This window comes from Sander vitreus, chromosome 17 (genome assembly GCF_031162955.1).
Source record: "Sander vitreus isolate 19-12246 chromosome 17, sanVit1, whole genome shotgun sequence".
Lineage (NCBI taxonomy): Eukaryota > Metazoa > Chordata > Actinopteri > Perciformes > Percidae > Sander > Sander vitreus.
The window spans coordinates 19,703,405-19,714,512 of record NC_135871.1 but is presented as its reverse complement, the minus strand read 5'-3'; positions in this window follow the sequence as shown (position 1 = coordinate 19,714,512).

The following is an 11,108-nucleotide window of genomic DNA, read 5'->3' as shown; positions in this document are numbered from 1 at the left end:
TTCAGAGTCCTAGTTAATTTCTCACCTGACGTTTACACAAGTCTTTACTTTTTATTAAATAACCACAATATTTTGAATTACAAAATTGTATTTTCCATTGCAAGATCAATAAATATAAATTATTATTATTATATTTGATAATACAGTTGTTCATATTTTTCACTATTGATTGAACCTCGAGAGTTTCATGTCCATCACAGCTTTAAAAGGTGCTTCAACTGTGAGTCACCTAACATTGGCTATGGAGAAAATTAATGGAACGTCCTTATTTCCAGAACCAGGGGCGCCTAAAATAGCACCTTCCAATAGTCCTGCTAGTCCTTCTGCTGCACAGCTCATTGCTAACTCTGCCAAAAATTGTGATTGCCAGTTATGCAGTTATGTAGTTTTTCATAAGCAAGCTCGCCTGCCAAAAGTCTTCATTTGCTTCAGGACACCTTTTTAGAATAATAATTGTGTTTACGCAACGCTCATCGCTCCTGCTGTCACTATTCAGAAACTGTTCATTGACTTATGTCAGTTTTCAGCCTCAAATACAAACCTCGAGCTGGAAGCACAGTGTAGCTGTTAACCTCGGGGTGTTATCACTGTCGAGATACCAGATGATGGCTTTACCTCACCAAGCTAAGTTTTTGCTGGTTATGCTAACATATATTTAACATGAGTTTATGTCATTCAAGAGGTATTTGTGTATTTGACAATATAATTACACTATAGGACGAATGTCAAAGCTTCAGGCTGTAATTACTGTCAGATGTGCTTGTGAATGAAAACTTTGAATAGCGGACCTGATTTTTCTTGTGGCTTTTTTTTTTTAACAAATGCATTATGACTCATTTATGTTATTGATTTATGTAGTTGTGAAATAGCAATGGCTCAGCATTACGTATTTTGGGCTTAATCTGTTTTGTGGCTTATTTCCCCTCGGCTCATGCAATTCTTTGGATGTTCTATTGGATCACTGTAGACTCCAATCTCTCTTTACTTGTTAGAAGGTAAGAGTGTACATTAGCTTTAGTGATTTAAACACACAGCGGCCTTGCACACAGCCCATTCTCTTTGCTTCATGGGGCCTCTTTTGTCGCACATAGCAGAATCACATGTACATTTTATTCACACAGATCCTGTTCAGCTATACATTAGGGAAACGTTCTAAGTCAAATAAATGGGGTTATGTGACAGCTCGCTTTACTGTCCTTCATATCATAATTAATCTAAACGGCTGAACTCCTGTTGTCTGCTCTGCACTGGCACACTCAGCCGCACTTATTGTCTCCTTCAAACTTCCTGTATATCCAACCACTTATGGTCATCTACTTATCAGTGCTACATGACATTTGAGAAGATTTATTTTGTGCATTCTTTTTGCATTTACGTTGCTTGATATGTTCCCCACAATGGTTGGATGTGTTTTGTTAAGGAATAGCTGTGGGGTGGTTGGCCTACTAGTAGACGGTGTTTAGTATATAATATATTCCCCTTGTGGTCTAAGGTCCATGGCAGAGGAAATGACCATACAGCAGTTGTGGCCCATTCATACTAATAGCTGGTGTTTGGCTCCTCCACCTGTATCCACCTGCAGGCTCTGTGTCTAAACTCCCTAGGGGGAAATGTATTGTCTTCACTCCCCAATCTACGCTGTGCTGAGTGGAGTGACGAGGTCAGAGCCTAGACACCAAATATAAAGTCTCTACATGCTCTGCGATCACATAATGAATCGGTTTCACATAAGTTGGTTGACTGAATTGAACTTAAACTTTAATTCTTTGATTACAGATTACTGTTGTTACAACTTTTTATTAAAGGGCAACTTGAGAAACAAACAGTTGACAAAGTGATTGAATATGTTTATGAATGGTTTGAAATCACTGGAACATGTTCTTAAATGAGCAACAGTTTTCACTTTAGAGTAAGAGTGGTCAAGTCTCCAAAACGTGTGAAGCATATTTTCTAACAACTGTTTTAGCACAATGGTTTATAAAACATGGGTTTGTATAACAGTTTAAATAATTGATTTGAAGCATTCAAACCCTAGTTGTTATGATCTGCTAATCAAAATAATTATAATTTATAGTGTTTGTAAATGCATCATTAGACAAGCTGGATTCGATGTGCTTCATTTACAAGATGTATCTCGTTTAACCAATCATTAACATGAATTAGTAACTAATTTCTAATGTTTAATTCATATTTCAACATGACATCATGATTTTGCGTAAACATACACGCCACTTTCCTAAAGCCAAGAGGCGTGTTATCTGTACGCATTTTCAGCTGTCCCCGTGTATGTTTACGTTGTATACAGCTGACTGCAGTCTGCAACGTCTTTCTAAAGCCATGTGGCGTGTGGGGGTTGGGTTGAAAAGACAAAACAGTTTGAATTAGGAAAAGAAGAACGGGGTTGAGTTTAGGTTGAAAAGAAGAAACAGTTGGGCTCAGGAAAAGAAGAACGGGGTTGGGTTTAGGTTGAAAAGAAAAAACGGTTGGGATTAGGAAAAGAAGAACGGGGTTGGGTTTAGGAAAAGAACAAACATGGAAAGGAAACATCACACGTGGGACGCAATCCCCGCTCTCCTGGGTGAAAGTCCTGGGTGAAAGTCCTGTGTTATCCACCACCCCAACCAACCTCCTCACATGGATTTTCAGCCTTTCATACAGCATCAATTCACACGCAATTGCAAGGTAATGTAAGTCAATGGAGGCCAAACGGTGTTGATAAACACGCGAAATAGCGAGTATGCGTCTTTATGACACACAAATCATATGATCACAAATCATATATAGATATGTAATAAATCACAACTGCTTTGATCATGCAAAGGAGCTAAACATTACTTTCATAATACACGGATCGCTGCTGTAGTCACTCCCCATGCAGAGTTTCAAATTAAGGCCCATGATCAACTAAGAAATGTTGCATTTTCTGTCTCATCTGTGATGAAACACATTTTTCATTGCTTGAGATTGACATGCAGCACAAGGAACTGAATTTATATCTGATACGGTTGAAAGGAAACATCAGAAGAAGCTGGTTAATCATTTTCATATGACAAGACACCACGTAATAAATATACTCCATTGAATCATTTATTACCACACAAAAGCAAGCTATTCATGGTGTCGCTGCTTCTCTGAAAGTAATCATGTTTTATCAGTCGGAGACATTGTAAATCCATCAATGTGATTGTTCTGGTGGGGAAATTTATACTGAAGAGACATTTCCTTACTGTCAAGTTTCACGACTCCCATGAAATTAGTAAAAGGAAAAACATGAGTAGAAAAGATGAATGTTCATTTCTGATTTGCAGTTGATCTTCAGTGCATGTTGAGTTCCAGTGACGTAATGATTAAATGTGTAAAAGCACTCACCAAAGAACGAGTAACTCAGTGTCATGTGAATACACACTTTACAATGATGGCAAAACTTTTGTTTGTTGTGACTCTGCATTGTTTTTGTGTGAGGGTATATGCATGCATATGGGCATTTTTATGTGTATTAGTGTGTGTGTGTGTGTGTGTGTGTGTGTGTGTGTGTGTGTGTGTGTGTGTGTGTGTGTGTGTGTGTGTGTGTGTGTGTGTGTGTGTGTGTGTGTGCTGTTACCTTTTTAAAAAGAGGCCTTTGCCAGGAGTGTGTGCACAAACAGAAACATGCACAGACTCACACACAACAGCAGGCAAGGGAAGATAATAAAAAGCATGAGGTTGTATTTCTTGGGAGTCCTGCCATGTGTTTCACCTTGCAGACTGTCCACTGTAATCTAACCCTGAGCTCAAACTGTTGATGAAATGGAATATATTTAGAGGCAACTATGTTTCATCTTGCTTCCTATTAATGCTGGAATAAAATGGCAAGCCAACAGCTTCTAGTGTCACTTCAGTCATTGCAATGCATTCAGTGCCAGATGAGAAAAAACAACAACATGCAACTAGCTCAGTCTCATTATACAAGAACAATATGGTATGCTGTGTCATGAATTTAAACACAGTTGTTTTGGAATTTGGAGCAGCTGAATTTTATTGGGGGTGGTATTTGTTCTGAAACATAGCTTAGTATGCACTTTGATTTAGCGTAAGTTGTTTGTCAGAAGCCGATCCACGGATAAAAATAAATTTGTTCAAGGCTGATTCACATGGGATCATACTATTTCACAACTCAGAAATACCGGTCTCACACCACTGAAAAGGTAATCACATCTGCAGGAAGTCTCCTCTAAGTGCATACAATTTCTTATGCAGTCATGAGAGGCATGTAAAGTAGCTAAATGGTATTTCACGCAAAGGGAGTCAAGAAAAGCTCTTCAATTACTTATTATTATTGGTATCAGATACACACAGACTGAGAGAGAGACTGACGTGACATATGAATATATTCAGATGGTTGAGCGAGAATCTCCTTCGCCTCGTCGTCTGCGTTCTCGTCCTCCTCCTCCTCTCAAAGCAAGCTATATCTCTGCTAATGACCTGAGGTCCTTCCCTGATTTGGCCTCAGCTATCCAAAGGATTATAACTAATGCATTGACTCTAAAATTGCAAAAGTAATCCTCTGAAATCTCCTTACGTATCCTGGCAGGCCACGTTCCAATTGCCCTTCAGTTCTTAATGCTAAAATGCTGCATGTATGAGAAAGAAGACACGTTTCACAACAGTATCATGATTGATTTATCATAACCCTAACGTTGTAGAAACGTGGTTGTTTGTAAAAAATGTTAATAGGGGGAATGGATCCATTTTTCCATGCAACTGCAGGTCTATAACGCTGCTGACTCATGATTTATGCCCCATTGAAAAACAAAGTGAAAGAGCAAAGAGGCGGCTTTGCTTAGATCGTCTTACATCCGTGACAGCCTGGATCAACACAATAATTACTGAAGTGCATCTGTAGGATATTTAAATAGGATAACACTGTCTAGCCACTCTCATTAATGGTTAAGTAATGTTATTATAATGGCCTCAAACATCGTAACCTCCACTGCACCATCAATACAAACTAAGTGCATTGTGAACACGGGATGCTCGTCAATGCTGCAGCTCATCATTTTAGTAATCATGTGCTAAAAATAGTGTGTATCACAAGCTAAATGCTTCAATCTTCATTATATAACAGGTTGATGCTGTGCTCATCATCCCCCATGCATTCTATACTGTACTATACTATGGACTTTTTGCATAAATTACAGAGCATGACATTGCACCAAAAAGCACAATGTAAAGGACGAGATACCGCTCTCTTTGTTCAATCCATAAGGTTGTGTGTGTGTGCGTAGGCAAATGCATTCCTAAAATACTGTGCAATTATACAGTATAGGTTCTGGCCCCCCTACATCCTCCACGTTGCAGTAATCTTTTTCTCATCACACCATCACGTTCTTCTTCCAGCAACAACGTAAACCCCTTTGGTCCCAGAATTTATATTGTCTTTTGTTCAATTTTTGAAAGCAATCCAAGCCAATTTTGAGATCTCCACAGTCATGCACACACAAAGACACACATACACACACCATCTTATTCCAGCAGTCGTCCAGAGCTATCTGTATCCGTGCTGCCGGCTACACCTGTGAAAGTTTGCTTTATGACATTGGCTTAAAAGATTTATCACTGAGCAGCACTTTCTGTTATGGGGAAAAGCGGGAGGTTTTAAAAGGCTCCCTTCCCTCTATCTCCTGGATGAGAGCACTGGCTGTGAAATGGATCCTTGGGAAGAGTAAGTTTGGAGAGGCTGATATGCAGAAGGGTATTTGGGGGCTTTTGTGATCCCATGCTTTAATGCTGTAGTGTGGGTCTCTTTTTGTATAACATAATGGATAAGACAGTCTTAAACTTTAGCACTTATATTTGTAGTGCATCAGCCTGATGAGTTCATTGATTAATAAGGGGTTGGGCTATGGGCATACATGTGTACTCAGGTCGATTTGATGATTGACTGTGGTGTAATGTAGAAGATGATTTACAAGTGAAAAAGATGCTGAGATAGACAAGCCACAGTGTGTTTGACACCTTAAAGCTGTGTCCGTCTGTGATTCCTGTAATGTCAGGTAGTCAAGGAATGACATGTAAAAAATAGAGGGACAGAGAGAAGGGGGGAGGCAACAACTCAGAGCAAATACAAGTGCAGCTCTGTATGTGATGCAGTACCCTAGAGCTTCCCAGATCACACATGTCATTAATCTGAATCCACCTTTTATCAAATTCAGCCTTGAGGAGCACATCACTCATCGCATACAAATTTGTCGTATAGTCTACGCCACTTAATACGATCGGTGTTTTCCAATAAATGATCATCATTCCGGCAGTCTGTTACAGCACGATATACAATAGTCTATTAGTGAGAGCTCATCAATATTCTTCACTATCAAGCCCAGACAATTCACAAGTACAGCAATCTCGATAATCAGCCTCTGCATCATCTGATAAATACTGCTTGTCTGTCAAAGGCTGCATAGACACACATTATGATAAGTATATAAGTCCAAGTCAAATTTCATCACCATTCATCTTCATTTTCAATAGTGAAGAAAAACCTTGCTGTGTTCTCCTGATTAGTCATTAAACCTTTTAATGCTTGGATGCAGAAATGTCCCCTCCCTAATGTATCCATATCTAAAAGATACAGGGATCATACACATGCATGCATCACTAACCAAAAGACTTCAACAGTATTGTATCAGAATTGATGCATGCATCTGATATCCACTTTGATTCAATTAAGATTTTAAAATGCAGACCAGATGAAACCCCCACTTTATTTTGCAGTAACTGTGAATATTTAAGCAACTCCAAAATAAGAAGCAGAACTCTTACCTTGAGAAACAGATCAGAGGTGCAAAGGACAAGAAAGCGCAGATCCCCTGTAGAGCCAGTGTTTATCCATGTATTCAGTGGGTGCCAGCAGGGTACTGTCCAGCCACTGGAGCAGCTCTCACAGGCTGCGGGAGGACCGAGAGAGAGGCAGCCGGCACAGTGACAGCTGGAGTAGTTGTGGCACATCAGGCAAAGATTCAGGTTATTGGGATGGGAGAGGGAAAAAAGCAGAAAGACATTGCCTCAAAACCTCATTGGGTCCTCACTGTTATCCCCCTTCTGCCTTTTTCTCTGCTCTCTTCTCCTTTATACACCTCATTCAAGCATCACTGACACTCATTCGCTCTTGTCCCTGCACTCACCGGGAATAGGCACTCACACACGCAGCGGAGATCTCCATCTCGCGGTGCTGCTGCTGCAATCCCTGTGCATTCGTGATTGAGTGTCTGTGTGTATGTGTGTGTTAGAAAGGCAGGGAGAGGGTGGGCTGGTGGGTGGATATGGCAAAGGGAGGAAGGAGGAGGAGGAGGAGAAGGAGGAGGAGGGGTGACGGGTAGTACGCAAGCTGCTGGGGAAAGTCCAGAGTCGCTGAGCTGCATCACCGACGTAGACCCCCTTAACTTGTCCTCCACAGGCTGGCTACGGTGACACTGAGCTGTTATATAATCTGAAGGGCTTCAGGAGACGGCATACAGGGGGAACTGTGAAATAATAATAATGGATTGTGCTTTTAATTGGATGTCTCTTGCCCCCGTTACTTTCATACATCTGACACGTTGCTTATGAGAGGTGGTGAAAGGGGCTGAGACGAGCAAAGGAAAAGCGAAGTACTGTAGCTGTACAAAAGGGTAAATAGAGGAGGTAAGGAGCCAACAGGAGGGAAATGAAATGACGAGAGGCAGTAGGCTTAATAGAGACAGTGAGACAGGAATAGAGATGCACAGAGAAAAATATAGCCTACTTCACTGGTAAACGGGGAATATTGATTTTGCGGACATCTTAAATTTCTTAGGTTTCTCTAAGTTTCTTAGAATGTAAAGTCCATAAAGTCCTAATGCAAGCCAATAAATAATCTACTGTGTTTCTGTAGTAATGCAAACAACAACTGCTACAAGTTACAAATATGACTCTTTAAAAAACATACATTGTGAAAACAAGATGTTAGTTTATAATACAATATTACACTCTGTGGAGATCTGTTGTCTTTTGGGTAGAAGGGCTATAATTTGCATACTCAAATTATCATATTGGGACAAGATCAATCATGTTTTTATTAAGTTGATGCAGCCCTTTTGGGGGATCTAAAGCCAGCATTTTTTAGTTTAGAACATTGCTCCTCTACAATAATTTTTTTTTTAAGTTATTTATTAATTTCTAGTTTTCAGGTCAGCAGGCTGCTTTATTTAAAGCTCCTGTGTTTCTTTTTTTATTGTTTCTTTCCACGTTCTGGTGGCAGTATTGGAAAAGCCTAAGGGTGCTTTAAGCTTAGTTTATTTGCAATGAAAACATTAAATATTAACATCACTGAAAGGTTAAAAAAAATATATATATTTTTCACAAAATTATGAAGAATAATAATAAAATTGTAAAATTCAGCAATTAAATCTATATCATTATGGATAAAATCTCAAAAGACCTTAAATCCTTTTAGCTGGTGAAGAAAGGCAAACATTTAGCAAACCAAAGACACCTAAATAGTTTTCTCAGGAGTTGGACTAAATAAAGAAGCTAAAATCAAAGTAAACCAAAGTTGCCCTATAGTTGAAAAGCCTCACCATAAATATTTTTTGTCAACATTCTCACCTGTCAACTCCGAAGATTTAGAGGAGGTAATTCAGCGCCTGAAGTCTAGCACTTGTTCTCTCTGAAGATTCCATCCCTACTTAATTGTTTAAATCGGTCTTTCATTGCTTTAAAAATACTACAGATAATATTATTGTGTGTGTGTGTGTGTGTGTGTGTGTGTGTGTGTGTGTGTGTGTTCTCGTGTGCCTTGCTATGTGTGCTTGTGTTAAATGTGGACGTACGCCCTCTGTCCATGTTGCTGAAATACATGCCAACATAGATAGGATGAAAGGCATTGCCAGAGAGATGTTAAGATAGATAACGGCCTATTTACCTTTCAGAATAATATGCCGTCTGACCTTCGGCATGGCAGCTCAGCTGCATGTCACTATGTCGCATATTCTTTCTAAAGCTTTATATAGCGTTCAACTTACCATGCTGGATAAAGTGAAAGTCACTTTCATTGCCTTCTTGCCTTCAAACTCAACAATAAAGTCTATGTAATCCAGTGTTTGCAAAATCGGTCGCGCTTGTTTAGCTGACATTGCTTCTCCTGTCTCCTTCTTTCTCACTCGCACTCTCACAGGGCGTGCTAACGTAACCATGGTAATGGCGTAACATCATAAATGAAAAAAAAGTACTTTTTTTACTTACGATTCTTTGACAAACCGGAATTTCATTTTAAGATCACATCGGTTCAGGCAAATAATCGGTACATGCTCCCGCCTGGTATTATCATTAAGAAACACAATATATCCTACCAGTCATATGCCGATGACAATTTCGCTTTCCTCTGATGATATCAACTCTGTTAACAAACCATTAAACTGTATTAACGATATTAATTGCTGGATGTCCAAAAACGTTCTACTGCTAAATGCAGGTGGTTGGTCCTCAAAATCATAGACAAAAAATGTATTCACAACCATGGCATTATTTTTGTTACTGATACTCAATTTTGAAAACCACATCACCAATATCACCAAAACAGCATTTTATTATGGGCTGAAATATGTGCCACCAGAAACTGAATTTGAATCATTTATATTTGAATTTGAATTGCTAAACTTGAATAATTGCATTGAAAAACTGAATTTGAATCACATAATTTGAAATTGAGTTTATTCGTTTGGAGCACAGTACTCATGAAACATGATTTGTTTATGCTCGCGGACGCTATATCATTAACAACAGTTAACAAGAGTTAAACAAAAGATCGTTAGATCGTAGATATATGTTAAATTGTCATTACCGTATTTGTCCCAGCCGAATCCATGGTGGTCATGCGGCTCAGGCCAGTCTCTGGGTCAAGGCAAGGCAAGCACTTCTTCCTCGTTTCATGGCGGGTACTGTGCTCCAAAACGTAGGTGCTGATTGGCCGAAGAGGAGTCCTGTGTATCTGCGCCACTGAACTCTATCGATCTGCGCTCGATTGCTCTTCCTTCATCCTTCAACTACCCGGATGTCTGTCACAGTAACTTGAAATTGAATTGTGAGAACTGAATGTGAAGATATATAGAGAGTTGAATTTTCAGTGAGGATCAAATTTTATTGGACTTCAGTTCCAAACGAATAAATTCAATTTCAAATTATTATTATTTTTATTATTCAGATTTAGTTTTTCAACGCAGTGATTCAAATTAAAGAATACAATTTCAAATTATGTGATTCAAATTCAGTTTTTCAATGCAATTATTCAAGTTTAGCAATTCAAATTCAAATATAAATGATTCAAATTCAGTTTCTGGTGGAACATATTTCAGCCCATATTTTATCACTTAAAAAATACATCAACACTTAGAGCATTTATTTCTCAAACTGACTGACTCTCAAGTCCATGTACACGTAAATCAGAACACTTTACTCCGGTACTTAAATCACTTCATTGGCTCCAGGTACAATACAGAATCACTTTCAAAATCCTGCTAATAGTCTATAAAGCACCTAATGGTTTAGCTCCTCAGTATATCTCTGACTTGCTCACTAATCACAACCCCATCAGGCCTCTCAGATCATCAGGCAGAGGACTTCTAGCACAGTACCCAGAAAAAGATCCAGGTCTGGTGAACGTGCCTTTAGTTACTGTGGTCCTGTTTTCTGGAACAAGCTGCCTGATGACCTGAGGTCCATCACAACTGTGTCCACAATCAAAACCAAACAAAAAATGTTTGTTTTTGTTGATTGTCTTTTGTGTATTCCTATTTCTATTCATACTTAGTTTTAATGTATATGCTGTTTTAAATGTAAAGCACTTTGGGTTTACATGTAATGAAAGGTGCTATACAAATATCATTGAAATTGACATTGTTATATAGTTTACAGTTTTCTGAAACTTACACGTGGCCTTACTGTTTCATTGTTGAGTTTAATTTCCCTGAAACATACTGTTGTATTGATTGCAGACGAAGCTGGGAGTACATTCAGTGAACTAATACTTTTATTTTCCTGGGGATCATACAGAATTGTTTGTTTGGCACTCTGCTTCATACAGTTTTCTAAGAGATTTTGGTTATAGATTAAATCTT